The sequence below is a fragment of the Pelodiscus sinensis genome, chromosome 13, assembly GCF_049634645.1.
Source record: "Pelodiscus sinensis isolate JC-2024 chromosome 13, ASM4963464v1, whole genome shotgun sequence".
In the NCBI taxonomy this organism is placed as follows: Eukaryota; Metazoa; Chordata; order Testudines; family Trionychidae; genus Pelodiscus; species Pelodiscus sinensis.
The window spans coordinates 20,151,397-20,175,997 of record NC_134723.1 but is presented as its reverse complement, the minus strand read 5'-3'; the positions used below and the strand labels follow the sequence as shown (position 1 = coordinate 20,175,997).

General features: G+C 46.3%; 1 long non-coding RNA gene across 1 annotated transcript in view; it reads left to right on the top strand.

Moving 5' to 3' along the window:
• The window catches only part of LOC112546146 (uncharacterized), a 41,965-nt gene extending 18,371 nt beyond the window's left edge, over nucleotides 1-23,594 (top strand). The window contains exons 3-4 of the long non-coding RNA XR_003089776.2: nucleotides 264-326; nucleotides 23,272-23,594. This is a non-coding gene — a long non-coding RNA (uncharacterized LOC112546146). The remainder of the gene's footprint in view (nucleotides 1-263; nucleotides 327-23,271) is intronic.
• Nucleotides 23,595-24,601: the final 1,007 nt, after the last annotated feature.

Sequence of the window (24,601 nt, the reverse complement as noted above, 5' to 3'; positions counted from 1 at the left end):
TCCTGACAGCTCGGGTTTCCAGGTAGTTTATCACCCTACTAAAAATGATGACAAGTCACAGTGACCCTGTGACCAGGAAGAATAAATTGGCTCTAATTATCATGCAGGCTCCTCATGTGTTGGAATTTTAGTCAGGCAGTTTTAGCTCTGGAGTGGTCCTGCCCTTCGACCTTTCAGAGCAGTATTTCTTTCAGCTGCTTTCATTTTTTCCTTTTTCTGACTGGTGAGTCCTCCACTGATGCCACATTCTCTGATCTCTGCAGGAGTCCATGTTGCCCCACAATCAACAACAGAATGAACCCCAGGACCCGTGCAGTGAATCTGAGGTAGGAATAGGTACATTTGCTGCTTTTAAGGACTTCATTCCAGTTGTCAGTCTGGGCACTGTTAAGATTCAAAGAGAGTTCTGGGTGCTCAAGCCCACATAATCCTTGCATTGCATGCAGGTTGGCCCAGGCACAACAGAAGGGGAGGGAATCTCTGGTGGTTAAAGCCTAGGCTAGGAGTCTGGGTTCTAGTCCCAGTCCTACAATGAGCTTACTATAGGTAGGTCATGAACAGGAGGACTGCTGACCAGCATCTGGTGACGAAGGGATTAACTCAGATACTTAGCAAAGGTGTAGGCCAAGGGGCCAGGAGAGCCAATCGAGATAGAGGGTTGCAATTTGAATTGGATATAGGTTCTCTGCCTGCTTTCTTTGTGTGGGAGAGTTAAACCAGGAGTTGAGAGACATAGAGGCTATGTCTACACTGTCCTCTCTTGTGCAAGGAAATATGCAAATGAGGCGAAGTGGTGAATATCGCTGTGCATCATTTGCATACTTAATGAGCTGCCATTTTGCACAAGGGGCTTTTGTGCAAAAAGGAGCCATCTATATAGCTCCTTTTTGTGCAAAACCTCCCTCTTGCACAAGAGCTGTTCTGCTGCTTTTTTTTCAGGAAGAATGGCTCTTGTGCAAAAGGGGAGTTTTGCACAAAAGCCCCTTGCATAAAAATGGCAGCTCATTAAGTATGCAAATGAGGCGCAGTGCTATTCACCACTTCGCCTCATTTACATATTTTCTTGGGCAAGAAAGGGCAGTGTAGATGTAGCCAGAATGATTTAAACCCAGGCAGGACTACCATGTCCCTTCTCCCATTCCCTCACCCCCCTCCCATCAAATTCAGGACATGGGAGCTGACTGAACAAAGAGAAAATTATAAGTGAATACCAGGGAAATGAGAGTCCAGTCCCATTCAGGGTAATGTTTCTTTATTTTGGGGTTTGGTTTGAACTGCTCTGTGTGAATCTATGCCTCCCCTCCCCATTCACCACCATCTAAGCATTGTGCCCAGAGACTTTTCTCTGTTTTTTTTAATGTGTTTTCCTTGGTTGCTCTGTAACATCTAGCAACCAAGAACCCTTTCTCAAGTTTATCTTTTGTTTTGTAATAAAAGTGACTTCTTTTAAGGTGATGATTTCATTCTTGTGTCCTAGAAGGTCTTGTCTGTGTGTATCTGCATGCCTCTGACTGAGGGGTCAGCTACCAGAGATTGCTGCTTTTTTTCCCTCTTTTCTTTTTCAAGCTCTTTTGGGGCAAAGGAGTTTGGGGTACCCTTGGGGTGATTTCAAGTGTTCACCCCTGGAGTTTTTTAGGGGTCAAAAAGCACTTGATGATGGCAGAAAATTCCCCAAAAACTGTGATAGGATTCGGGGGGGGGGGGGAGTTTTTGTAACCAGTACCTGTAGAGGCAAGATTCTGAAGCTCTCTTGCGGGCCTCCACCTTCTGCATTCGGAGTGCTTGAGTGGGGATCAGCCTTGACAGGTATGTCTACACTACGGGACAAAGTCAAATTAAGATACGCAACTTCAGCTACATTAATTGTGTAGCTGAAGTCAGAGTAGCTTAACTTGACTTTTGTCTATACTGCAGGAAGTTGAAGGAAGAGCACTCTTCCTTCCACTTCCCTTCCTCCTTGTGAAGACAGGGTTACCAGCATCAACCAGAGTGCCCCTCTCACTTCAAATTAGCTGACTGCTAATTCGAACTCTGGAAGATTGACAGCAGCAGCATTGATCTTCCTCTGTAGTGTAGACATACCCTATACGACCATTTTACCCATCTTCCACATGGAGATATGCTGCATCTCAGAATCTGGCATGTTTTATTAAAGTTTGCAACACTTGGGCTATGTCTACACTGCAGGCTTCTTGCGCAAGAATTTTTTGCAGAAGAGATCTTCCACAAAAAGGTCTTGTGCAAAAGCGCATCCACACTGCCATGTGCTTTTGTGCAAGAGATGTGCTTTTGCACAAGAGAGCGTTCACACTGCCATGGATGCTCTTGGCAAGAAACTCAGATTACCATTCACAGAATGGCCATCAGAATACCTGTGCTTTTCCCGATAGAGGTTTCTTATGCAAGAAACCCCTATTCCCCGTGCACACACACCTTTTTGCGCAAGAGCTCTTGTGCAAAAAGGCTTATTCCTCATAGAAAGAGGAATAACTCTTGTGCAAAAAGCCCTGTCTTCTGACAATCTACTGTACTTTTTCTTGCACTTGTCGTGTGGACGCGCTGCAAGTTTTTGCACAAAAACAGTTGTTTTTGTGCCAAAACTGCAGTGTAGACGTAGCCTTGGAGATTTTCAGATGAAAGATGGTCTCAGGGCATAAGGTATTATTAAGACTACCCAAAGTTCTGGAGAACCAACTGCAGGGAATAGTCCTGCCCTGGTATTCAGATGCTAATCCCAGCCCTTTGCATTTTATGCTCCAACACTTCAGTTAGTCTGAATCTGCAAAAGCGGTGAGGAGTCCTGTGGCACCTTATAGACTAACACGGCTACCCCACTGATACTTGACACTCCCTCCAAGATAAATGGGGGCATTTAAATCTGCCACTTTTCCCCAGCTGGTTGCTAGGGACTGATGGAAGCCAAGTGGCTGGCTCCTTTCTGGGAGACATGTAAAACTAAAAACATAAGGGAAAAGAATGTATGCTTCTTCCAGTGGCCCTTCAAGTACTTGTCCAGCCATAGCCTTTTCTCCCAAGCTTTTATTCGGAGAGTAAGGAGATAACTTATGTCATGCAATAAGGTTTCACCAGTAATCTCTGGGGGCAAATGCTAGTGCAAAGGAAGGGTGGAGGTAAATTGCAGAGTCTAGTGACTAGAAGGAGAAAATGCAAAAGCTAAAGCAACTGTGTCTTCCCCATCTCCATGCAAGGGAGGAAAGAATGAGGGAGGGAGATTACATTCAGGATACCACAGAGAGAGGGAAGATAGTCAGTAGCCAGGTCGCACAATATTCAGACACAAATGGGTCTTGAGCTTGTCAAAACATTTCCACCCGCACAAAGTTTTTCATCAATAGCAGGGAGAAAATGTGTTTAATGCTAGTGGGGACAGTGGAAATTGCACTGGAAAAGACAGGCTTGGTAGACATGCTGCTGCCTCCATCACATGTATCATGAACAATGGTACATGTGGACTGATGGGGAGAATCGTCCCATGTTACAGCATAGGAGACTGAATGTGAAGGGACTCCCCAGGTTAGCAGCCCCATCTCTGCAAACCCCTGGCAATACTGTGTCTAGCACACAGGGCAGATGAACGCGGAAATGTTTCATGTAATTTTATCTGTATAAAGTGCTGTGAAATTCAGGGCACCAAGGGCTCATTTAAGAGAGATGGGAGGAGGTCAGTAGTAGGTTGTGCAGACAGGATATCGACTGGTTAAAGCAGAGGAATGGAGCCATCGTTTCTAGTCCCAGCATTGCCCTTGAACTTGCAAGTCTGTTTAATACATTTCATATGAAATACTTTTGCACTGAATCACCCACTAGGCTCCCTCTTCTGTGACTGCTGAGGTGGGGAGAAGGGTGGACATATTTGAGGGATGGAAGCATTTGCAGCGGGTCCATATGACTCCCCTTTGGGTTCAGTGATGGAGGGATGACTGCAATATCTATAGCATACTGGCTAGGAGTTAAACATCTGTGGGAAGGCAGAAGGAGGAGATCCAGGCTGTCACTTAGGGCTGGAATCCATAGTTCAGGAGAATTTCCACAGAATAACCAAGAAATCCCAGGAGTAGCATCTGGCCTTGTGCAGGAAGAAAGTGAATTTGGGAAGCAAACCTCTGGCCTTTCTGGCAACTGCAAAGGGTGAGGTGTTTCTGAGATGCTGCCCCCTATACACACCGTGCTCCAGCGAGAGCAGCCCCAAAGAAGATGTCCAGGGTGAAACAGAGAATGGGTCTGAAACGTTCACTAAAGTCTCCCCATCTGTCACAGGCAGGGCCGGGAATGGTCGCTGGCAGGAGGCACTCGCAGCCCCTGGTTTCAGCAGGGCTATTTATGGGACCTGGCACTTGTGCTAAGCTGGATCTGAGCATATGGTTTCAGGATTTTTTTTCTTTTGTGCCATGGAGTCTTAATGTTGGTTTTCCTTCAGGTATCCCAGTGGGGCTCCCCCTACGTCCAGTCACCTCAGCCTGCGTTCCCATGAGATTTCACAGGCAAAACAGAGCAGGATTCACTTACTATCTGGACTACAATTTGTGGGGAAAAACTGAGGGAGCTGATAGGAGGAGTGTTTGGGAACAGATGGCACATTTCCCCATCAGGAATGAACCAATGCCTCCAAATGGCACTGGGGCAACGTTCTCTCTAATCTTTTCCATCCATGTGCAGAATACATTGTTATGTGCACCAAGGCATGTGCAAATGTGCCTACCAGTAGGTACAAGAACCTCGCTGAGGGTGCTCTGCGAATCAGCTGGGTGGCATTTGGATCTCTCCTGAGTGGTCTCCCAAGCGCTCAGATTACAGGGAACACTGCATTGGGTGTACTGTGTGAAAAGAAATGCCATCTTTGATGAGAAGGAAAGCTGAGAACTTGGCTACTCCTGGAAGTTATAGATCCCCTAGCACTTTTCCCAAGATTAGAGTCATCCTGGCTCTGTTCCTACCTGGGTATGTAGATTCACTACCCCCTAAAGTCCCCTAAGTTTTGCAGGGGACTCTCCTTCACATGCTGTCTTCAGTGAAGCAGCGTTCCCACATGCAGCACCCTTCTTCAGGCAGCCATTTGGCATGGGTGGCCCACACTGGCCAATGAAGATGTGGTCCATGAAGATCATGTTAGGGTGAGGGCTGGGTGAGAGAACTAAAGAACACCACGGAGATTATTATAATACTAGCTGGAAAGACTTTCCTACTCTGGGCCACCAACTTAAATTCAGTACATAAGAACATAAGAATGGCCATACTGGGTCAGACCAAAGGTCCATCTAGCCCAGTATCTGCCAACAGTGGCCAATGCCAGATGCCCCAGAAGGAGTGAACAGAACAGGTAATCATCAACTGATCCATCCCGTCACCCATTTCCAGCCTCTGACAAACAGAGGCTAGGGATACCATTCCTATTCATCCTGGCTAATAGACATTGATGGACCAACATGACTTTATCTAGTTCATTTTTGAACAATGTTAAAGTATTGGTCTTCACAATATCCTCTGGCAGTACCAGGCGGTGAGGGACTGAACTATCCTGGCTGGTCCAGTGTGTGAATTAACTAGTTAGATCTCAGTCCAGTTCCTAAACGACAGTTATCCATATCACCGAAACACCATCACTTGTAGCACTAATCACACACATCCCCATACACACTTATAGCTACGTCTAGACTGCAAGCGTCTTTCGGAAGAAGCTTTTCCAGAAGAGAGCGTCTGAAAAAACTTCTTCCGAAAGAGAGCATCCACACTGCCAAAGCACATCAAAAAAGTGATCTGCTTTTTTGAAAGAGCATCCACACTGAATGGACGCTATCTCACATGTAAGCTGTGATTACTATGGTCAGAGTGGCCACCAGGGCACCTGTGCTTTTTCCTCTTTCCTCTTCTTTCGAAAGAACTCCCTCTACTCCGTCCACACTCACCTTTTTCCAAAAGAGCTCTTTCAGAAAAAGACTTCTTCCTCTTAGAAAGAGGTTTACCAACGTCGGAAAAACCCCTCTGTTCTTTCGATTTTCTTTCAAAAGAACGTGATTGCAGTGTGGACATAAGTGAAATTTTTTCAGAAAACTGGCTGTATTTCCAAAAAACCTCTGTGGTGTAAACATAACCTATGTCTCAGCAACGAGACTAATGCTCCTCTTCTTGCACCCCACAGAGCCTGTTCTGGTTCCCAAATGATAAGGACACTGTAAATGCTCAGCTGGGGGACAGTGTCAGGGCAATCTTGGCAGAGGGAGTACAAAATCAGACTGCCTCTACTCAGTGCATTCTCTAGGTTTGTCAGACAGAACCTTTTCACTGCACTACATCCACTTTAAAATGGGAGAAAAAGGTGATGGTTAATGGCTGCTTCAGTCTCTGCCTCTCTGATACTTTTGTCCTCCTTGAGCTCCTGTAGAGCACAGCTCTTTGTAGTTTGAACAACTGCTCTGCTGCAAGAACTTTCAAAGGGCAGAGTTGTGGGCTAACTCCTCCTCTTGACTTGACATTAGTATTAAAAATCTGTAGGGACTCCAGTCTGAAAGCTGCTCCTAAGCTGCCTCACCTCCACACACTGCAGGGTCCTGACAAAGGTTATAATACTGCAGTAGGGACAGAGAGACTGATTTATCCAGCTAATGCGCATCCTGTATTGTGCACCATGGAAAATAGATAGCTGTTCTGGGGATTTCCGTGCAAAGGAGTCATAAAGCATGAATCCCAGCCAAGGAGAATCTCTGAGTTTCTTTGAAGCAATTTTTCCACCAGTGTGAGACCACGCAAGATAAAAATGATCAACAGAATCCCTTGCACTTGCGTTGGGCTGTGGGCTCGTGCTGTCGAATCCATTAGCTGGAATGGGTTGACAAGGACCACCCACAGGCATGCAGAGCTGCAGGTTCCGGAGCAGACTGTGCCTGGCCTTCTCTGATTCTCTTTGCCAAGTCTGAGCTGCTCTTAAACAACGTACCTTAATGATGTTGTCAAAGAGCCAAGAGTGTGAGGGAAACACAGTGAGGCTGGCCCCGGCCAGTAACACAGTACTAGGCATGATGTTTGCCAGCCCAAGTAAAAAGGGAGCAAGCACCAATTTGTATTGGCCTCTGTTAAACCAGGGGAGCTTCTCCCAGCCAAGAAAGATTCAGGCAACCTGCTAAGCTGTTTGCTGTATAGACATTATCCAGTCAATAACACCAGCTCTGAGCATCTCTTCTGCTTTTCAGACACAGGCACAATTCCTTGGAGCGTGGGGAGAGGCCTACTCTGTCCTCTGAGGTGTAGGTGACATCAAGCACAAATGGGTTAATTGTAAAGCCTGCATCGTTCAGTCGTTGCTAGGTAACAGTGTCCTGTCCTCAGGATCCCAGCTCAGCCAATGAAAATTTGTTCTGAATATGTAATATTTCCCTCCTGTGTCCAACCAGTTGAATGTGTTGTTACTCTATACTCTGTGGGGAGAAAGAGAACCTTCTGTGAAAAGAGATCAGCGAAAACTAGCCTGAGCTGCTTTGAGAATGCTTCCACGTCTCCTGATCCAAAAGTACTCTCTTAACAAGCACAGTTGTCACTCTTCTAACTCCCCTCCAGACAATCTGCCCAAACACAAGGCCCTGTTCTTTAAAGCACCAGTATGTTTGCAGCAGAAACACACACACACACACAGAGCCCAGCAAATAGTGGAAAATGTTTCCTGTGATTAGCTGTTTAAAGTCTATTATTAATTTTGGTTTGAAGAAAATGTTGATGGCCCACTGGTTATTACTTTCCCCCAAGGGCTTCAACTTCACTCCTGAAAAAATGCATTTTTAGCTCTCTTGTTAACCAGCACCCAGTGATACATTATATTCGAATATTTGTGGTCTTGGCTAGCCACGTGGTATTGTTTCTGTTCTCTGATTGATTGACACTTTTCCCTAGTAGTGCATTGTGTGCCCAGAAGGGCCATCACCCATCCTGGTTTTGCCAGGATTGTCACTTTTCCGAGCTAGCCGTCCTGGCAAATCTGTAGGGGTGCTCAGAACACGCCACCAGCTCTCCAGTTTGATGGGCCCAAGATTATCTCAATTTCCCTGTTTTTTTTTTGTACCTGAGATGTGGCAACCCTAAGTCTTGGACGAGCAAGCAGGGTCTGTATCCTCTCAGGGTCCCAGCAGTCAGCTGGGTGAAGGAGACCTGTACTCCTATACTCTCCCTTAGGGGCCAAGTGCAGCTGGATGAGAGAGACCTATAAGACCCTTCCCCCATCACCCACAGCCTGTACCTCCCTAGCAGCCAGAGCCATGTTGGACAAAGAGGGCCCTTATCCCCACTGGGAGCTAGGGATCAGATAGATGGGGAGATACCCACTGGGGCTATGTCTAGACTGCAGGCTTCTTTCGGAAGAAGCTTTTCCGGAAGAGATCTTCCAAAAAAACTTCTTCTGAAAGAGAGCATCCACACTGCGAAAGTGCATCAAAAAAAGCAATCTGCTTTTTCAAAAGATAGCATCCACAATGAATGGACTCTATCTCGCATGTAAGCTGTGATTACTATGGGCAGAGTGGCCACTAAGGCTGTGTCCACTCAGGGGTTTTTTCGAAAAAAGTAGCCTTTTTTCGAAAAAACCTCACCTGCGTCTAGACTGCAGCCGCGTTCTTTCGAAATTAAATCAAAAGAACACGGCTTTTCTTTCGATGACGGTAAACCACAATTTACGAGGAAGAACGCCTTCTTTCGAAAGTTCCTCTTTCGAAAGAAGGCATTCTTGAATGTAAATAGGGCTTCTTCGAAAGAGAGCATCCAGACTCACTGGATGCTTTCTTTCGAAAAAGCAAGCCGCTTTTTCGAAAGTTCAACATGCAGTCTAGACGCTCTCTTTCGAAAGAGGCTTGCAGTCTAGACATAGCCTAGGGCACCTGTGCTTTTTCCTCTTTCCTCTTCTTCCGAAAGAACTTTCTCTTCCCCGTCCACACACACCATTTTCCAAAAGAGCTCTTTCGGAAAAAAGCTTCTTCCTTGTAGAAAGAGGATTACCAATGCCAGAAAAACCCCTCTGTTCTTTCAATTTACTTTCGGAAGAACGCGACTGCCATGTGGACGTAATTGAAGGGTTTTTTGGAAAAACGGTGGTTTTTCTGAAAAAACTTTGTAGTGTAGACATACCCTGGGTGAGCAGAGAGAAGTGAACTCAAGAAGCAGTGAACCTGGAGGAGGAGGAGGCTACTGCTCCCTCTTTGTTACTGTTTGTCTCCCTCTCATCTAACCGTGACAGGAAGAGCATCAGTCTAATCCGACACGCAGATGGTGCCGAGTGGATTTGCTTTCACTCCAGTGCTGGTGCCTGGCCTGCTACCTCACATAATCTCCATGGTGTCACAGTTCAGTGGCACTTGGGGAGCAGGAGGGTCCAGGCTGGAAGGAGCAGGCTGAGCAGAGGGCCTAATTCAAGGGGATTTAAGTGCTAAATGTGCAGTTTGAAAAACATTTCTGACAACAAGAGTGGGGGAGATAAATTTATCTAGGGTGTCTGCCTCTGGCTTTGGTGGGGAAACTGAGAAGTTCGGCACCTCCCAGGAGTCCAATCTTGGGGAGCAAAACATTTTAGTAAAATAGAAATTAGGTCACATCCCCTTGATTGTTGGCATAAATGGGACAGTGTGTACATTTTATTTACCTTCCTACAGGGCAAATGTAGTAAGCATGTAATAAATCATTTCTGCAGCTGCCGGGCAAGTCTCCTGCTGCAAACCCAGCAAAATTCATGCATACTAAACCTGTCCTAATTACAGCTCCCTCGCTGTCTCCCTCATTTCATGGATTAACTTACTCTGCTACCACATTCTGACTCTCTTGTTCCTCTGCTCTCCTTCTGTTACTTCATTTCCCCCTTTGCTAGCTGTAGAGCATCTATATGTACATGGTCCTTTCCAAGCACACAGAAGACAAGGGCCTTGCCCCGAGGAGCACAAAATCTAACTGAGACTCATATACAAGCGATATAGCTAGGCCAGACTAGAGCTGTTTGGGGGTCCCATTTGCTGGAGTATAAGAACTTTCTGTTCTGTGGGATTTTTTTTCAAGGCACAGTTACTGAAAGAACCTCCCTTGTTTTTTTCTAGTTATAGGGCAGCCTAAGCTTTGTTTCAGAGGCTGAGGAGCCGCTCTGAATGGCAGATCTTGACATGGGTGGGTAGATGTTGGTGAGATGCCAAACTGGATAAAGATCTTGTTTGAAGTTTGATCCCAAGATCTTTCAGAGTCTTAGAAAGGAGGCTGAATGCTTTTTCCTGTTCCTAGTTGTAACTGCTAAGGAGCAGAGGGAAATGGGTCTGTTTGGCAAGGAGAGCCATGAGGAAGTTTCCCAGGGGACTGGGCTTGAAGTAACTCACCCAATAGTTCCAGACTCTTAGGACTGTCTCACAGTGACTCACAAAACCCCATATCTCACTTGAAGGGCAGTTTGGCCCAGTCGCTCCCGAAACTAAAGTATTGCAATTGGGAGCACAGGGTCACAGCACAGACCAAATGTGGTCCCTTCTGTCTCCATCTACGGAGAGGCAGACAGGCCACACCTGAGTGCTTCTTTAACTATTTGAAATGTGAGGAGGGAAGAAGTAGGGATGTGAAGTGAGGAAATGAGGGGACGATTAGGAGGGAGATCCCAGGGCAGCACAGAAGAGAGGCAGAGTAGGGGGAATTAGAAAGCAGGTGGAGACCAGGGGGCAGTTTCTCTCTCCTGTCCCTTTTTCTACTGCCAATAGCCCCACAACTCTGTCCTTCTGGACATGCTCTGTGAATGCTATCGGGAGCTGCCTGCTGACTCACTATGCCACACACATTTGACTGTAGCCCCCGACTTCTAGGTCCAGATCTCAGCTTGTGTCTTGGAGGGCCCACGTATAATGAAGTCAGCACTGTCCAAGCACTGTGATCTGCCATGCGGGAACCAGGAAAAATGCTTCAGGCTTCAAGGATCTTTCCAAGTAGCCCAAGTGCACAACTGAGGGGCCTGGGGACACCCACAGTCCCCATGGTGGAGAAAGGAGGAACAGTAATCTTGCTTCACTAAGGCTTTGTCTACACTCACCAGGTGATTGACACTGCGGAGATCAATCTCCTGGGAGTCAATTTAGTGGGTCTAGTAAGGATGTGCTAAATCAACTGCTGATCACGCTCCCGTTGACTGTGGCACTCTATCAGGTCACAAGGAGTAAGGGGAGTCAATGGGGGTATGTCTACACTACAAAGTTAGTTCGAACTAACGGACGTTAGTTCGAACTAACTTTAACAGGCGCTACACTAGCGCTCCGCTAGTTCGAATTTGAATCGAACTAGCGGAGCGCTTAGTTCGAACTAGAAAAACCTCATTTTACGAGGATTAAGCCTAGTTCGAACTAGCTAGTTCGAATGAAGGGGTGTGTAGCCCCTTAATTCGAACTAGTGGGAGGCTAGTCCTCCCCAGGTTTCCCTGGTGGCCACTCTGGCCAACACCAGGGAAATTCTATGCCCCCTTCCCGGCCCCGGACCTCTTAAAGGGGCACGGGCTGGCTACGGTGCCAGTGCCAGGTGCAAGCCTGCCAGCACCCAGCCAGCAGACCCTGCACCTGGCACAGCTCGAGCCACCCACCCGATGTCCCCCAGCCCACCCCCTCTTCCCGGGACCCGGCTGGCGGCTCCCGGGAGCTTGCCCTGGACCGCAAGAGGCGGGTACCTGCCTGGGCTAGTGCGGACATCGTGGACCTCGTCCACGATCTCCGCACTAGGCACAGGAAAGTGGCCGTCTAGGGCAGGAGAACTGCCAGCCTGGCCACCCAGGAGCAGGTGTGCATGAAAATCAAGGGGGTCCACTGAGACCCCCGACCCTGAGCCCTGAGCTTACAATGGCCATCCTGGGTCAGACCAAAGGTCCATCTAGCCCAGTAGCCTGTCTGCTGACAGCGGCCAACCCTAGGGACCCTGGAGGGGATGGACTGAAGACAGTGACCAAGCCATTTGTCTTGTGCCATCCCTCTCCAGCCTTCCACAAACTTTGGGCAGGGACACCACTCCTACCCCCTGGCTAAGACTACTCCATGGACCCAACCTCCATGACTTGATGTCACTTCCCTTTCAACTCTGTTCTAGTTGTAGCCTTCACAGCCTCCTGCAGCAAGGAGTTCCGCAGGTTAACTATTTGCTTTGGGAAGAACAACAACTATCTCTTACTAGTTTCAAGCCTGCTACCCATTCCTTTCCTTTGGTGTCCTCTAGTCCTTCTTTAGGGGAACTCATGAAGAACTTTTATGAATGCACCCTCTCCACCCAACCCCTGCTTTTAGAGACCTCTATTCTGTCCCCTCTCCATCTCCTCTTTTCTAAGCTGAACAGTCCCAGTCTCTGTAGCCTCTCTTCATCTGGGACCTGTTCCCAACCCCTGATCATGTTAGTTGCCCTCCCCTCTCCCAGCCTTTCTCTTCCCCTCTCCCACCTCCTTTTCCCAGTCTCCCCCAGTTTTGTTCAATAAAGACAGAGTCAATGTTGGAAGAAACGTTATCTTTATTTTGTACATCAATAAGAAGGGGGGCTAGGGAAGGGTAAGTGGAAGGAGGTGTGGGAGGAATGGGGTACGAGCCCCCGATGGGGAGGACTGGGCTGGCTCTGCAGGCTTCTGGGGGTGGAAGCTCTCCTGCAGCCCCCCGATTGCCCCCTCTCCCCAGATGGCAGCCTGCGGCAAGTGCAGCCGGGCTGATGGCCGAGTGGTGTGATGTGCCCAGTGTGGGTACTCCGGGCACTCCAAGCCAGAACTTCTTTGCAAGCGGGGCACCCCTTAGAACTGTGTGTCCGGGGTGGGGGTCGGGACCCTTTAAGCGCAGCCCTCGGCTAGCCTGAGACAGCATCTCCATGCTCTAAGTCCTCCTCTGATGCCCTGCCGGCACTGCTTCCGGCCATCCTTAAGCCCTGTTCAGAGTCCACTCAATGTGGACTTGCTAGTTCGAATTAGCAAAACGCTAATTCGAACTAGTTTTTAGTTTTAGACGCGTTAGTTCGAATTAGCTTAGTTCGAATTAACTAATTAGAACTAAGTTAGTTCGAACTAGCGCTGTATTGTAGACGTACCCTGGGAGACTTTCTCCCGCAGTGGGAATGCCACAGTAAATCGAACTAAGGTATATTGACTCCAGCTACGCTATTTACATAGCTGGAGTTGCGTACCTTAGTTCAGCTTTGCCCCCCAGTGTAAACCAGTCATAAACTGAACCCTACCTCACTGGTAACAATATTGCAGCAGATACTAATGTCTATCTCTTCTCTAACCTTAACTCTGTATTTCCCTCTGCTGTTCACATGAGCATAACATACACGTTGTTCTTGCCTTCTCTTGCTGCTATTCAAGGACACAGTGACCTCCAGGTCCTTAAAATAATCCAAAAGAAACAAATGAAAAACACTCTGGCACTAAAGATATAAGCACATCACAGGCCTATTCTGGTCTGTTCCTCCAGCAGATCTATGTAGAAGGGAGAAAGAAGGTGACATAGCAGGCCAAATCAACCCCTGGTGTAACACCATTGAAACCAGTGGAAAAACCCCAGGGAAAAGCAATGGTTTTCTTCCCTTAGCCAGTTTGCTCCTGTCAGAAAGAATAGCGCTTATACATTACTTTGTCTACAACACACCCAAAAATGCACACGTGCGTGCAAACAGGCAATTCTCCCTGGAGCGCTTTAGTGAGCGGCACTTTAGATGTCCCACACCTACTGTGATGTGAATACCAAACATAACTTTTGTTTACATCAACTTTGCTGCAATATCGCCCTTCCCAGGCAGGGTGGCCTGGGTGGGGAGGCACAGGCAATTTATCTCAGGTAACTGCCAGTGACTGTTTGGACTCAGGGCACTAAAGCTGTAACACTGCCATGGTATCCCCACCTGGCAGGTTCAGGCTTCTCTTTTGTATTTGGGATTCCAAAATCTGTACAACAGATTTGTTGTCCTGTGATCCAGCTGTTCCTAGAGGTCTCCCACCTTGTATGATTAATTTAATCCAAACTAGTCAGGTATATCCCTTTAAGGGAAGAGCTGCCTTATGAAACTGGAAGAAGCTCCAAAGCAAGTGCTTAATAAAGGAATCCCAGCTAGTGTCATGGAGGAGTATAAAAAGAAGAAAAGCAACTTGGTCACTTGGCAGTTTTCACTTTATTCAGCTGTTTCCTCCTTTAGCCCAGGGTCAAGTGGGGAGGTCTTAATATATCAGAAATTCTTCTTCGGTCTCCTTTTCTTATCTCTGATGTCAGGAATTAAATCCCTGTTCTGCTCCTCATTTCTAAAACCTAATTTTCTAACCCCTTCCTTTATTGTGTGCTCTGTAAGCATTGGAGTCGTCTGAAATGTTGGGTTTTGGGCATGAAAGGAGAGAGAAACCCTCTCACTGCAAGGGGAAATTAGGGAAGTGCCAACTCAGAATCACAAAGACTGGACTACGCCCCTGGTTTCAGGCCAGGGCTCAATCAAAAATAAGACCCTAGTTCAAATACTGTTTCATGCCACAAATGGAATAAATGTTCTGTATCTCACCTCCATGCTTTCTGGACCCTTCTCTACATCATGGGACTCCTGCCCAATTTAATTCAATTCGGCATAGAATCATAGAATACTAGGACTGGAAGGGACCTCGAGAGGTCATCGAGTCCAGTTCCCTGCCCTCATGGCAGGACCAAATACTGTCTAGACCATCCCTGATAGACATTTATCTAACCTACTCTTAAATATCTCCACAGATGGAGATTCTACAACCTCCCTGGGCAATTTATTCCAGTGTTTGACTACCATGACATGATTAGCAAAGACATCTGAGGATGGCATAGTGCAATGCATGATAAGGGAGGATGGAAGGATGCTGTGGGGAAGATCCCAAGGTAGCAAGGAGTTCAGTGACAGAGTGAATTAGCAAAGCTGTGGAGGGGAACTTTGCATAGCATCTAACTCCACTGTGGCTCTGGTCAGTGCTATCAGTCCTTAATTTCACAAAAAAACAAGTTCACCCCACAGTTCTTCCCTCCCCGATAAAAAGAAAGAAAATGATGTTCCTTTCACATGCAGTTAGTTCTTCAGAGTCAAGGAAACGCAAGCATAGCCACATTGCTGCCTCTTGTGTAAATCTAAAGAAAACAAGAGCAAAATATGGCAACTCTGACAGAAAAAGGGGTGAAGAAGGGGCACCAGTGAGCGAAGGCTAGAGGCAAGTTCCTATTCTCATGGGCAGCCTCCCAAAGTTAAAAACAATACCATCTCTTCCTCTGCCATGTTCATTCCCACACTTCAGCTCCCTGTAGAAAGAACCCATAGTTGGAAGGAGTTGAATCTTGTCAGGAATGAAACAGTGAACTAAAGAAGATGTTGAAATGCAGCTTCCCTGGGAGTGCCCAGCAGCTGCTGAAGATGTCAGCTACCTCTTAATCCATACAGATGGAGAAGAACCCTGATCATAAATCCAGTGGCGTTGGGGCCTAAAAGGAGGCAGACAGAACATAGTCCAAGCCACAGGACATTCCATTCCCACAGATCCTTCACCACTGCAGCCCAAAGACTTTTCAAGGGAGAGTGGGCAGCTGCCGTGGCTGGCACAGTGTTTGGCTGACTCAGACACACAGTTCAAGAGCCGAGAGAACAATGTGGTTTAAGGCGGGTGAGCATGCAGGCATTTTGGTGCCGAATGTCTAGTTAAGCAACTTAGAGAAACGAGAAACAGTAATGAGAGACATAGAAAGTAAATACCATCTCGTGGGGCATGACGGAACCCAGGGGAACTTCTCATACTCATATCTCATGCAGAAAATGAAGTTTTTACAGTAGAACCTAAAAGTTACAGACACGTCGGGAAGAGAGGTTGTTCGTAACTCTGAAATGCTTGCACCCATGAACAAAATGTTATGGCTGTTCCCTCAAAAGCTGACTACTGAACATTGATTTAATACAGCTTTGAAACTTTACTATGCAGAAGAAAAATACTGCTTTCCTTTTATTTTCTAGTACTTTACATTTAACACAGCACTGCCCTGTATTTGCTGCTCTTTTTTGGGAGGGCAGGGAGTTCTGCTGCTGCCTGATTGAGCAATTCCAGTTCCAAATGTGGTTGACTGTCAGTTCAGCTGACTGGTGTTTGTAGCTCTGAGGTTCTTCTGTATCACAAAAGTCTTAGGCTACGTCTAGACTGGCATGATTTTCTGTTAAAACTTTTCCGTTAAAAGCATTTGCGGAAAAGAGCGTCTAGATTGGCATGGATGCTATTCCGCAAGAGCACTTTTTGCAGAAAAGCATCCGTGCCAATCTAGATGTGGTTTTGTGCAAGAAAGCCCCGATCGCCATTTTTGCGATTGGGGCTTTTTTGCGCAAAACAATACCATGTTGTCTACACTGGCCCTCTTGTGCAAAAGCACTTGCGCAAGAGGGCTTTTGCTCGAATGGGAGCAGCATAGCATTTCCGCAAGAACACTGACAATCTTACATGAGATCATCAGTGTTCTTGCGGAAATTCAAGTGGCCAGTGTAGACAGCTCGCAAGTTTTTCCGCAAAAGCAGGTGCTTTTGCGGAAAAACTTGCCAGTCTAGACGCAGTCTAGAGATCAAGGCAGAGAAAGTCCAAGGAGTAGGCACAGTTCATATAAGAAGTGTCTTTTCTTCTTTTGTATAATGGTTATGGATTTGCAGCATCTGTTGCCAAAATCATTACTCTAATATTTCTTTTTCACACATTACTCTTGCTGATTCCCCACCCCTGAATGAGTTCCTATGCACGTATTACTGAGGAAAGTCTCAGCTGGACCAGCAGGTTAAAATTAGAAGTTCTTTAAGATGAAAGAAAGAGGTTTAATGCAGGGACAAGTTTTTCAAGACACAGGATAGGTTATGCTTAGTAATAATTCCTCAGAAGTGACATTATGGTAAAAAGAAAATGTCTTCTGTTAGGGGAAAACCACTGCCCAGAACCACTGGTTCCAGAGGAGGGAACACCCTTCAAAAGACTTTTCAAAGCCTAGTACTCACAAGGATGCAAAAGGCCTTCCCCACAAATCCAGGCTGTGTCAGAACAGCTGCTGGATGTGTGATGCCCTTCTAGTTTGCTAACATTCCTGGTGCTTATTTTAAAGGCAGTAATTGCTGAATCTTGTTTAAGAAATGTCAACATCAGCGCTCCTGTCCTTTCACTGACAGAGGGAAACAGATCTATTACTATTTTCTCAGTAAATGTTTTTGCTGGCTATAGGACCCACTCGTTCTTCAAAGGCAAATGAAAATTTGGTTGCATCCAGCTGTTCTCATGCAGTGGGAGGAGGCGAGAGATGGGAAACCAGGGATTGCCATGCTGTAATAAAGCAATAGGCCAGGCGACGACACGCTCAGACACAAAATGCATAAATCACTCCACAAGGGCCTTTTCTTCCCCCAAATCTCTCCTCTTGCCAAACTTTCAGCCACAAACTAGGGACCTCAGAGCACCGAATCAGCAGTAAACTTGAGTCCTCCAAAACCCCAATGTTTATGCAGAGTAGGTAGAGATGGAAATCTTATCCATCCTGTGGTGAATGCAGCGTTGGCTCAAGGTGCCGGCTTTGTCATGAAAGCCTCACTCAGGCCAAGCCAAAGGCTTAACATTTAATGACACATGTTGGATTCTGCCCACACCAATTTGTGTGGGAAACAAATGCTCCATGTGACAAACAGGGCATCATTTCCTGCAGTATTCTGGATGAACTTGACTGAATTTAAAAAAAAAAAAGAGCAGCCCTGTAGCACCTTACAGACTATCAATATATATATATATAAACCCACTTCCTCAGATGAGTCACCCTTAGGGTCCATTGTATTAAAAACACAATTGTCTGTGTGTATGTATGTTGTTTCCATATACCTTTTCCAGGAGCAGAATGCGGGGCTGATTAGTCAAAGTCACTCAGATTGCAACATCTACTGAAAAGCAACATCTCCTGAAAAGGTTCGGCTAACCTGGTTCAAAGTAGACTTCTCGTGACACAAAAAGGATCTTAGTTTAATAGCCTGGTTGTAAACTGACATCTGACTTTCTTCTAGCAAATGGACAGAACTTCCACTCCACGTGGGCCCCAATCGTTAAGGAAGGGTTGGAAGAGCTTTAGTCTACTGTGTCACCATAAGACTGTGATTTTGTTCTGAGCAAATGGGTGGTACGAAATGCAAATCACAGGAAAACCATTGGGTGGGAATTGAAGGACTGCCCACTTGCCAGAGCCCAACCTGGAGTTGGGGGTCTCTGATAAGCTTATTGGCACATGTGTTAGCTCAAGTATAGTTGTTAACATGTTTTCTCTGTAATGCATTTACCTAAGAATAAAATGGCTTGCTTAGACTGCTTCACGTGGAAGAGTAACTGAGGTATTATACTATTAACTGTCTCAGAAAAGAAAACAAAAGAAGCCTGCTTAGGCAATGTGTTTTTTGCTGGGGAGGTCACGGGACAGGCATGGAATGATTCACCTTGGAAATACCAGTCAGAAGGGAGAAAGATGTGTTTCTCCACCCAAGAAAGGCAATGACCAATGGTCAGGAAACCTAGTACCTAGACTGGGTGCTCTTGTTGGACTAGTACAAATGCAGTTGCCCTGAACCATGACACATCAATTAAGGAGTCTCATTTGCATTTGCTTGTAATGTGATTTTCACTTGCTGGATGTTCCCTTTATACCAGGTGGGGATCACCAAACATTTGCCACAGATGAGTTTTACTAACACAAAAGCTGGTACAAAAAGTGAATTGCAAACTCACCTATTGTTATTATTTATATTATATTAGAACTTCCAGCATGAACTCCAGGACCTCATTCTAGTAGTCACTGTATTTGCACACAGTAAAAGATAATCCCTGCCCAATGTGAAAACACCAAAGTGAGGATAAAGGATTTATTATTATACCCATTTTATAGCTTGGGAATTGAGGGCTCAGGGAGATTGAGGGATTTGCCCAAGGTATCATGGAAAATCTGTGGCAGAACTGGGAACTGAACTCAGATGTCTTGAGGCCTATTCCAATGTCTCTCCTCCCCCCCCCCCCAAATAAACACCTTTCCTCAAACATCCCTTCTCTTTGTCATCTGCATGAATATTCATAAAAAAGTCAATTTTAAATAGATCACTAAGTGAGCCAGACAGACGTCCTCCCAGATCTGTTACATCTAGAACCAGGCACATGCATGAAGTTACATTGTGTGACTGTGATGAAAGAAAATTAAATGCAAACTTAGCACTCAGCCAATAAACCTGACAGTTGTCTAATGAAGCTAGGAAAGATGCTGTGGACCAGGTATTTAGGACCTAGAAAGAAAACATTCCCAAAAGTTCTAAAACCCCAGAATTCTGTTCCATCTCCCAAGGGACTGAAATCCTCAGGCGCTTCTCCTGATTGTACTCAGCCAATCAAGGAACAGAAGCCATATTATGTGGCACTTGAGACCAATCAGAACTAAGCAGCGCAGCTGTCATTTAGAAGAATGACTAGACTCCACAAACTGCTCACGATCAGTTTGTTGAGCAGGGCATAGTGGCAGGCAAGGGGATATCATGGAGAAAACCTCCAGGGACCAAACTTGAACAGTGAATCAACTGGCAGCCCTGGGCTATGCCTACAGACATTCCTCAAGCAGGAAAGGAGCCTAGATTCCCCACATGACATTTGGAAATCCTCAAGCATTGGGAAGGAAGGTTTTTCACAGTTCTGTTTTACATCTTCTGCTACTCTGGATTTCACACCCATGCTCTCCTGGTGCCCATATACATCACATGCAATAGATCTGCCAGTCCTGTATGTCCCATGGAATGATCTTGCTTTTTCTGGGATCTACAGCATATGATTTGCTCTTTCTGTCATCATTCTGATACTGAGTGAATGTTGTTTAGTGATACTGCCTGAGTGCTGGACTGGGGACCAGGCTGTCCTGGTGTCCTCTCTCCTCTCATTCACTGACTCCCTGTGGGCCACTCACTTCCTCTCAGCCTGCAAAAGGGGGTGCTACCATCCACCTGCCTCCCCAGGGAGCTGAGAGTATGAATGAGTCATTGCTTGGGGAGGATTTGACAATGACCAGCATGCAAGATCTTTATATTTTTACTGTGTGGCACTGGGAATGCTTCAGCCAGGGGAGAAGCGCTTTGTAAATACTGGCATTAGTATTTACATTAGTCTTGTTATTACTTGTGCATGGTTGATCCCAGAGAGCCATTGTTCCTTCTGCCTCCAGGCATTCTGTGGCTGGCTCTTTGCAGCTAACCTGTATTTTCCAGCAGGCTCACCCCATTACAAACCCCTTCCCCCCCTCACTCTTCCTGCTGTGGTTGCTGTGCCACAGAGCAAGCAGCCGCTGTCCCTGAGGGGATGCTGCCCTTTACCAGGCCACGTCCCTTCCTGCAGGCACAGAGCTCTGCCCTTCCGCCTCGTCCTAGAACAACCTCTCCCGATGGAGGGCCATCCCAGTCCCTGGGGGATGCAGCCATTCTGTACAGGCCTGCTATTTCCATCGGTCTCCTTGGAGACACGGGGGCGGGAGGGGTGTTGGTTCCTATATCCTGAATCTGCATTCCAAGATGCTGCCACACAATCATGCAATAATTACAGTATCAGCTTTACAGTCCAGAGTCTCTTGGCAAGGGAGAACCCATTGCACAATGCTGAGCCTCCAGGAGCAGCAAGCAGAGGGTTTTTCCACAGCACACAGCAACGTCAGTTCTGTAGAGACTTGTTCTCCAGGTACTATCATGATCAAGAGGCATCCCAGGCTGCTCAATACAAGCCAAAGGCCTTGTGAGGCTGGCATGGGCCCTTGTAGGATCCCACTCACATACCCTATGTGGACATTCCATGCTGCAGATTCTCTTTAATTTAAATAGAGCCAAACCATACATACCTTTCTCACCAAGCTATTCTCCCTGCAAGCATTAACATCCCTACCACTGTCCTGCTCCTTTTATGGCCAACAGGAACAGTAGCATGAGAAAAGAAAAGGAAGATTTGGCTCATGCTGCTTTTTGTACCAACTCTTAGTGGCAAGTCTTAATAACATGGGGCCTGCTTGGCCCCTCACATAGAGTATCACTAAGTTCCCCTATAAAGTTTCCAACAAATTGTTCCACAGGGAGAACATGTACCCAGAACCATCCCAAGGAGAGGGTGGGATCTTGGGCAACCCCCTCAGTACCCCAGGCATGGAGCAAACCCCCTCCCCCCACTGTACGCCCCACCCTGCCCCTGCTCCACCCCTTCCTGTAGCCCCAGCCCCTCCCCTAGCAACACACCCCTGAGTCTTACTAGTGGGCCTGGTGCAGCAGAGGTCTCTCCCACACACACTTACCACGTGGGTGGTGGGAGCTGGAGCAACCCAGCAGCCTGCTGCGCTGCCCTCCTGGCTTGCTGTGCCTTGCTTCTCTGTGGCGGTGGAAAGAAAAGGACCCCGGGGCTGGGGTGTTCTGCTTCCCACCACCACTGAGAAGCTGCACTCAAAGGGCCGGGAGAAGGCGGCACAGAGGTACAGAGTGGAGCAGGTAGGGTTGCCAGGAATCCGGTATTGATCGAGATAGTCCGGTAGTTTCACCTCCTGTCCGGTAAAAAAAAAAAATGCAGAAAATACCGGACACCTAAAATGTCCAGTATTTTCTGATTTTTTCCTGGCCAGGAGATGAAAATCCCAGGTGCTTACCAGGTTCCGCAGGGCAGCTGTCCGGCCCGGAGCAAGAAGACAAGATGGCAGATAGCTGCCAGCAGCCTGTTAGGGCCAAAAAGCCTCAAAAGAATTTCTTAAACGGGCCATGCTGGTTTTTTTCTCAGCAACTTTGGTCTCCCCCATTTTTTTTCCTCAACAGAATTTTTCCCCTGGTGGGTTTTTTTTGGAGAGGGGAGGGTGTTTGGTATTTTTGGTTAAACCACCTGGCAACCCTAGATGGTGCACATCTCCCCCTTCCTGCAAACTGTCTCCACTTGTCCCCATCTGCAGGCTATAGGGAGGTCTCTGGGGAAGGGGTGCGCATGACACTATAATGGTGGGTGGTTTGCAAGCTTCTGCTTGGCTTGAAGGTGGCCCTGCGCTCCATACTTCACACCCCAGGTACAAAGAGGCCAAGGATAAAGCATGTGTTAGCAACACATGATCCACAACTGAGTCTGACATTTGGCCGGTGCTGGGCAAGCTGTGAACTGTTTCTGGCCCTTTCAATGCTTTTCACTACTGGAGCATTTGCAAAGATGGAAATTCAAGGCATTAGAATATTTTTCAAAAAGTTTCACCAATTGTCCATGGAAAGTCCCTGGAAGCCTGTTCACAGCCTACTAATCAAAGCCACTTGGCTCCTGTTGTTATTCCCCTTTAACTATCTTGTTCCAGCCTGGTGCAAAATAATGTTAATTGGACCAAGCTAATGTGAGAGCCACTAAGCAGGCACTCAAAAAGAATCTAGAAACTCCAGTCATTACCCTTTTACAAACAGGAGAAAGGAGAGAAGCTCCAGAGCCAGAATGCCAGGTACATCCCAGGGCAGGAGAGGGAGGCTCTGTAGCAGCAGTAACAATTTGGCCTAAAGGAAGTTAGAAGGAGAAGATAAAATGCCATGAGCTCATGAGATGTTAACCACTAACCACCTCTTAAATTGGAAGATAGCTGGTCTCAGTGAAGCTGAAACCCATTATGTGAGCAGGCCAGAGGAAGCTAATTATTATAGGGAAGCTGCTGCGATTAGTTATAAAACTTCACTCAGACAAATAGTTACTAAATAAGAAAAGGCGTCTATCTTACCACACACTAAATTGGAACAAAACAGCTTTTAGAAACACTGGTTGTGGTCACTTTCTCCGTCTCCACAGCTATGAATGGTGCTCTGGCCTCTCTCAATGGGAGCTGCCATTTTACTGATATAGCCTAGCAGGAGATCCAAACTGAGATGGAGCAGAACTAGGGAAATGCAGCTCCTATCTAGTGCAGGGCAAAGTAGAAGGATTAGGCTGTACTCTGTGTGTGTTTTTAGACTGGCTAACTTAGCAGTGATGTTGAACAGACTTAACATGTTAAGTATATGGCTTACCCAATGGCTTGGACAGTCTCCTGCTTTTTCATGAATCCAGGTGCTGAAGTGGAGTGCCTGACTCCCACACTGCATTATCAGACTAGCCAGGCAGCAGCTTCCTACTTGATTATTAATTATTTTTCTATATAAGGCATTAAGTATGTCATGCAATTTGCTCTGCCTTGTAATTAGATGGGAGATTAAACTATCTCTTCTGCTCCATTCTGCTTTTTCTTTGTGTGCCCCACCCCTCAGGCTTTAAAGGGATTACCGATTATCTCAGAGGTAACAAGGTTTGCCTGCCAGTTCGTGACCAGATTTTCCTGAATTAGTGAACCCCAAAAACAAACCTTGATGCAGACCAGGCCAGCTTGCCTGCCCAAGAAAGAAGAGCTCCTGGATCCTGCTGGCTCTCATTCATGTGGCATGGTATCAAAACAACAAAAACAGCCATCAGCAATGAAGTGTGAGAATCTAACTGGACATTTAACCTGCCACAGACATACCCCATCTTGTGTTTTAGCAGTAAAGGAAAGGGCTTACCTCTCAGCTGCAGTCACCTCTAGTATATCCATCACTTCAACTGGATATCAACCATATGCACAGCTTCTGGTGTCAGACAGCTTTAACTTCAAGGAACACTTCCCTGGCTCCAGATTTTAGATATGGTGAAAAAAGGATCAAAGAATAAAATCACGCAAATAGAAATGTTTCCTGATTGATTTGTTTGTTAATTTTCAGTGAAAACGTTTTTGGGGCAGTCAAGCTTTCCCTGCAATGCCTGAAACCTAAACATAACAACATCCACTATCCTGGGAGAAACAACCAGAGAGTAGAAGTGATCATTATTATTTCTTGTATACCGACAGTGTCCTTGGGGATTTGTGCATATGAAGGAAGTCACTCACAGGACTGATCATTGAAGGCTAAATTTTACAGTCTCTTGAAGTCATTGGGAATTTTACCTCAATAAGTTTTCTGGTCACCAAGCCCTAATTAGACAGAAATTTCAACATAAACTATTATATATATATTCCAAACATATATCTTCATTCAGCAAATACTGTTCTTTATACTATACCTAAATTATTTGCAAACAGACTTTGATTTTATGCATTTGTCCATTATTCAGAATGAATCAAATATATTCCACACTCAGGACCCTTCACAGATGTTGGCTGCAGCTTATACAAAGCAAACGAAGAGTTGCTCAAGATGCTCAGCTGCAAGTAAACATTCACATGAGTGTTTGCAGCATTTTTCCTTCCTGGAAAATCTAGCCAAAAAACTTTTGCTTGCACAAATATTAATAAAACAATGATGAAAAATACTTTACTCCTCCATCTCTCTGCTCCCAAATTCTCTTTGCTCAAAGTCTTCTCGTGCAGCCTCTCCACAGCTTGTCACATGCCTTTCAAATAGGCCACTTTACTCCTGTTGCATTTCAGGCCTTGTGCATCTAGGGTATTTGGGTGATCAAGCCTTTGGCCCTTAAATAAAAGCCTTGTGAAATGAGAGAATAGGCCAGTATTTCAGACACCTACAAGCCAGTGATTCCAGACTATCATTCATAACTTCAGCCAGA